This window comes from Perna viridis, chromosome 11, assembly GCF_037379345.1.
Source record: "Perna viridis isolate PV_CMFRI_1.1 ecotype Kerala chromosome 11, ASM3737934v1, whole genome shotgun sequence".
NCBI classification, from domain to species: Eukaryota; Metazoa; Mollusca; class Bivalvia; order Mytilida; family Mytilidae; genus Perna; species Perna viridis.
In genome coordinates, this window is record NC_142455.1 from 13,111,955 (window position 1) to 13,118,516 (window position 6,562).

General features: G+C 32.2%; 1 long non-coding RNA gene across 2 annotated transcripts; it reads left to right on the forward strand.

Moving 5' to 3' along the window:
• Positions 1-648: 648 nt before the first annotated feature.
• Positions 649-2,624, forward strand: LOC148603045 (uncharacterized). 2 transcript variants are annotated; one of them, XR_015916527.1, is made up of 3 exons: positions 649-721; positions 1,179-1,353; positions 2,395-2,624. It is a non-coding gene; the product is annotated as an uncharacterized LOC148603045 (long non-coding RNA). The 2 variants fall into 2 exon arrangements; XR_015916528.1 differs by lacking the exon at positions 649-721 and adding an exon at positions 726-784.
• Positions 2,625-6,562: the final 3,938 nt, after the last annotated feature.

Consider the following 6,562-nt stretch of genomic DNA (forward strand, 5'->3'; position numbering starts at 1 on the left):
AACGTCTGTAGTGATGACTTCAATTTTGTAACAACATAACCTGTTCTAGAAGCCTATATACAAGTTATGAAACGCGCCTGTTCCATAATTTGTATAACCCAAACCAGAAAGGCCTACCCTAATTGCATATCAGAAAAGAAAAAAAATATTTGAATGAATAAAAAATGCTTTTAATGAAGAAGAAACGGAAATATCGAGCTTTGTATAGGTAGCTCCGAACAACGTTTCTGAAATCAGGCCGTCGTTGGTTCCAAGCTATGATTTTATTTCGCATGCAATACCGTTGTGTAGACTTCGTCCTCTATAAACACATAATGTTTGTCCTATGAAATACATTAATATTGTCTCTCTTTATCACAACTATTTACTATAAACTATTTAAGCTATATTTGTAGGTATTGTCAAAAACCAATAATTATGTTTAGAAATATACTTTTAAAACAAAATTCCATATTTGCTTTAAAAAAAAATAATTATTATTTATGTAGACAGATTATTATTAAAAGCACGTACAAGTTTGGCTGTAGTATTATTTTTAGTTCCTTATAATGTAAACTATTTAATGATTATGTTTTTCAAACTTCTATTATATCATGTCCCTGATATTGATTAACTTGTAAACAAGATATCAAGTCACAATTTAATTACCAACAAAGAATGCAACCGAAAGATGTACATTTTCAAATAGTTACTTCGTTGTGTTGATAGTCATTGTTTCTAGGTACGTATGAAGCTATTTTCTAAAGAATGAACTAAATCCACTCGTGCTTACGAACGAAACAGTGCAAGTCTGAAGTCGACATGGATTAAACTTCTTTTACTCCTTTTTTGCATTTTGAACTTTGTGCTTAATTCAAGATTGGAAGCAAACGCACAAACGATTCTATTTTTACAGTATTTGATTTTGATAAGTTATTTCACTTTAATTATTTTAATGAGCAACTCGTCGGGTATTTCTAGAAAAGCAGAGGACGATTACCCTACCGGTGCACCTGGTCCATGCTCTCAGTTTTTAGTGGAGTCCGAGTTGATCATTTGCTTTTGTCACTTTGTATGTATGATTTAAGTTACTTTATGTTCTTTGTTGTGTATGTCTGTTTTCCATGTCTGGTCTTTGTCCCTGGATTGCATTCTTTTGATTACCGCTATAACCTTGGTTCCCTTGATTACTCTTTCAGAGCCATGAAGTCACTTCTGCTTGCCGTTCTCATTATCCAGGCGGAGTTAATTTTCACGTTTGCATACTCCTGTAATAATAACCCATACACTGATGGATGCAGCATACCCGTACCGTTTTTCTATAAAACAAAATTCACTCCAGCATGTCATAAACATGACGTTTGCTATGGATGTGTAAGTTTTCTAGTTTTATTTATAGTATCGACAGTCATTAGTTAGTCGCATTTATGACTAAATTATTAAATTTTATTAAATGCTTTCAGAATCTGAAAACTTGAATTCTGCATTATCATGACTACGTGGTGCAGAATAAAAATTGAAACATTGAATAAGTAATTGCCTGCTACACCTGTTATCCAGTTAACAATATCACTATTGGCTAACAGTTCTACCTTTCTGACAAACTGTTTATAAAGCACGATATTTATCTCGCATGATTGAATTCATTATTTCGATAAATCAACTATTGCGAATTCCAGTTGAATTTTTTTTTATAATAAAGCTATCACATAATACAAAGATACCCATCATACATAAACTTTGTTAGAAAAATTACCTTTCACGTTTAGTTTGAAGTAAATTAAAAACGACAGTAATTGTTGCACGGAATGTATCTAATAATGCAATCTCCTCTGTTGAATTTTATGGATTTTTACCAGACAAGGTGGATATCTGTAACGTACGCAATATAAAATGTAATCGCACTAGCTTGATACAAAACATTATTATATCTTTTTGTCGTAAAGTGTAAGAAAAGCATGAATTGGAACAGTTGAAAAGTAAGGTAAGAAAAACTCATAACCAAAATGACAAAACATATCCATTCTGGCCATTAAAAAAAAGGATTTTGCAAAATTAATTTCACAGAGCAATATTGTAAAGAAAACAAAACCATGTCATTCCACTGCATTCTAACTCATGTTTAGGTCACACCAAATATGGATATAACCGAAGCAAAATGTGACAAAACATGATAAAGCATTGAGTAGTAAAGTAATTTTATGTTTCACTTGTACAAATAACGATATTTTGCAGTTTGTACACCCAACAGTTGCATTAATTAAAAACGTCATAAAATGTTGGAGATCTCGATTTCAATAAAACATCAAAAGATATAAAATGCACCAGAAAAGAATTTTTTTAGAGTAATTTTGTCAGTAGGGATGGTGTGTGAAATATGAAATGATAGTTCTACATACATGTATCTAACTTCAGGGCTCAAAATTTGGCATAAGCAGATTATCTTGCGATATAGTATTTTACTATCGCATGAAAAGGTTGTGTTTTGGACGACGATTCTGCATAAAGATTGCCAAACTATATTATAAGGCCGTTCGCAAACTTGGGAGGAGGAGATACGAAAACCCTTCGTTAGGTTGGTGCAATCAAAGATGGATATACAGATGCCTTTAAAAATACATACTAATAAAAATGTTTCGAAAATATTTCTTCTTTTTTTTCGATATTTTTTTAAACATCGATCAAACAAACCGTTCTTTTTTTCACTTATTTACGAAATACAAGATAGTCAAAATGAAACAAAAAAAAATAAATAAATAAAAAAAAATGCACATACACATAAGTGGCACAGCAAAATAAACACAAGAAAAATGCGGTTTTTTATATTTAATTTTATTTATTTATTTATTTTTTTAAATACATTAATAATTCCTGTCATACATCGAAATCCCCTTACAGCTGAATAAGGGGTTCCCTGTTTTTACACTTCTCATATCAAGGGAATACATGAGAATCAAATCACTCTCGTTCTTATGTTTCTTTTTGTATGGAAAATAATCTACATGTATTTATTCCTTTAGTTACTTCTATCATACTATCTACCGTCATCTGAGGCAAACGGATTTTAAATTTCATGCACCACTGAATTTGAAAGGGTACGTGACTGACACTTAAACAATCCTATTTTCGGGGATTTGATACATCGCATCTACCCCCAAAGAACTTGAGATAAAGGATACTACAGACAATGTGAAGTCAGCCTCATATCTTGACCTACACTTAGAAATCGATGGTAAAGGAAAACTATTGACCAAACTTAACGACAAAAGTGATGACTTTTCATTCAAAATTGTCAACTTTCCTTCCATCTGTGGCAACATCCCTTCAGCATCTGCGTATGGATTGTTCATATCACTCATACGTTATGCCAGATCCTGCCGAAACTAAACAGACTTTTTGTATCGCGCTAGAACTCTAACAAATAGGTTTCTGGAACAGGGTTATGTTGCTACAGGATTGAAGTCATCACTACAGAAGTTTTATTGTCATCATGAACTCGTGGATCGTTATGGTGTATCCATCTGCACCATGAAAACTGATTCATTCAACGGGTCATAGTTTTCCTTTCCTCGTTTGTCTACCCCGGACTTGACTTTTTATGAGCAACTCGGCGGGTGTTTCTAGAAAAGGAGAGGACGCTAACCCTACTGGTGCACCTGGTCCATGCCCCCAGTTTTTAATGGAATCCAAGTTATTCATTTGCTTTTGTTACTTTGTATGATTTTAGTTACTTAATGTTCTTTGTTGTGTATGTCTGTTTTCCATGTCTGGTCTTTGTCCCTGGATTACATTCTTTTGATTACAGCTATAACCTTGGTTTCCTTGATTACTCTTTGAAAAGTGTGTGGATATATTATTTCAGGGTATGTTAGTGAATTTTATAATGATGACGACATATACGAAGATGTCAAAAAATGCACAATAGTTGGTTGAAATGAAGACAACATATACATGTAGGGAGTATTGATAATCTCGGGTAAGTTGCACGTTCTTTATACATGTGTAAAATATCATGATATCGCCTGGTTCGAACTTGACAATATCTGAGAAAAAAATTATTTATCATCATACTTTGAATTTTTAATTTGGTTACAACCTTCGTTTGATATTTGTCCCAGGATTACATTCTTTTGATTTCCGCTAGAATCTTGATTCCCTTGATTATTCTTTTATTAAAATAAAGCGCATTAGTTTAGTTTTCTGCATATTCATCGTTATAATAAATTCAAGAAAAGTAAATTAGCAATCTTCTGGTGAATTCGCTGCATACAACCTTAATCAGTTTCACATTTTGGACCTCAAGCCCTAAAGCTGACCTTTTTATACAGCATGTTATCTTACTGGTTTTGTATTTTCCAAATAATTCAGAATTAACTATAACAAACATACAACAACAATATACGTCTGGTAATGAGGAAACAAAAGTGATACACGATGGAACGTCTTCAAAAAGATTAAACTGTAATATATTTCTTACATTTTAATAAACTAATCTTTTGATATTTTCAATGACAAGCCTCCGTGATTATTTGCTAAAATATGAAAACGGCAATAGTCCGGCTGCTTAATGAAACTATTTTTACTGACCGAATCAAAAGACTAAAGATTACAAATTCTAAACAATGGAAATCACTTTTATTTCTTTATTTTTATTCATTTTTCAAGATGTCGAAGTTAGTATTTTGTGTCGACAGATCAATCTTGGATCCATCACAACCTAAATGAAATTTAAAGTTTCGGCCCCTGAACATATAAAAAAGCCACCAATTATTAGGTATACCAGTCATCAATGCATGGGATAGAAACTGATCAATGATACTTTGATACTTATCTGCATTTAAGATTAAAGCAAACAATCATATTTTTTTTCAAAACTGTTCGAATATTTGTTTTCCCTTTGAAATATTATAGGATTGAAATCTTAAAATATTGAATAACAGGTTTTGCTTACATGTATTGATAAAAAAAACTATTAACTATTTATTAGGGATTGTTTTAATTTTTGATATGGTTATGCGAAATTTACGAACCGCGAAACAATTTATGAACAAACGTAAACTGTGTCCTAAGTTGGTCAAAATTAAAAGAATCAATATAATTGAATTTTTAATCGTTTAAAGTCAAAATTAACATTTGTCCCTTCATCAAAGCCTTATTTAGTTTGGAATTATTTGAAGAACGGACTGCGGGTGGACCGACGTTAATTAATGACGTCACAATTCCAAGTTATTTAAAGGAAAATAAGAAGTCGTATATATATGTATGGTTCCTTTTCTTCTTTTCGTAAATATGTTTTTTTATATCTTGTATTTGTTTCATTTCATTTTAGTTTTTTTTTAGAAATTTAAAGATAAAATAACCTCTTTTATAGTAAGCTTTTAAGGTAAATCAAGGGAACCAGAAGTGGAACGTATTTACACTCCTTGAAACATTCACGTTTCCCATTTTAGCGTTCATGCATCGTTTATCGTGCGTTTACGCATCGTTTTGCGTTCGTTTAAACGCACGATAGAAGCGCTCGTTTACTTTTCGCACTTAGATTATTTCCATGATTCAACTGTTATTTTTATATGTTTTGCTATTATTAATTCATATAATTTTTGATAATTTTATTTTCTATTTTTTCTTCCTTCATTATTTGAACGATATGAGCATTCGTTTATCGTGCGTTATAAATATATAGATATAAATTACACCGCCTTGTGAATCATCATTATTACCTCTTTTTTTCAATTTTAAAATGAAGGTTTATTTAGAATGGAGACTTCTGTATTTCTATCGTTTTGACCAGCTGTATCCGAATTCGTACATCAAGGTTTTTGTCAAGTCATGGCACAGGCTATTGTCTTCATATTGCTAGACAATTTTAAAAGGAAAATGACATTTCAAAGCACAAAAACAAGGTTTTTATTTGAAGCGGGCAACACACTGGCAACTATAAAACAATGTAACGTTGCAACAGAAAAGTTATATTCAGTGACCGTATATCACTTGTAAACGCTTGCAGTATAAAGGTATTGTCAAGTCTTTTTCCAACACAGTCTGTATAGTTTTGCTTTTCACCCTTTGACCTTAAGGACGCTCTTCTATGGAAACGCAAGTCACCTGATCGCAATTCTGTTACCCGATTGGCCACATACTAATAACTTAGTGGGGTTTGAAAAAGGAAATTGAAATTGCGTGCCATGCGTTATTTCCTGATGAAAATTATAAGTAAAAAGTGAAAAGATCAAATCTTACTGCGTCGGTTGTCTTTTTTTTTAATAATACTTGTTTAAACATATAGAATAGTTGATCAGTAGTGAGAAATGTAAAACTTTATAGTATTGAATCACAAATATCTATATATATATTGTTGTGACATGCATCATTAATTTGATCCTCTATTATCCTACATAATAACACTAAGATGAGCTGTCCCGTACTACCATACATCGTGTACTAAGTTAGAGCCCTAGATTAATCCTACGAGGAGGAATAACCGGCCAGCGAAAGCTATATTTTTATATAGCCTAGCTGACCGAGTGGTCTAGGGCGCCGGACTTTGTGCAGGCAGTGTTGCCATACAGCGATACGAGTTCGA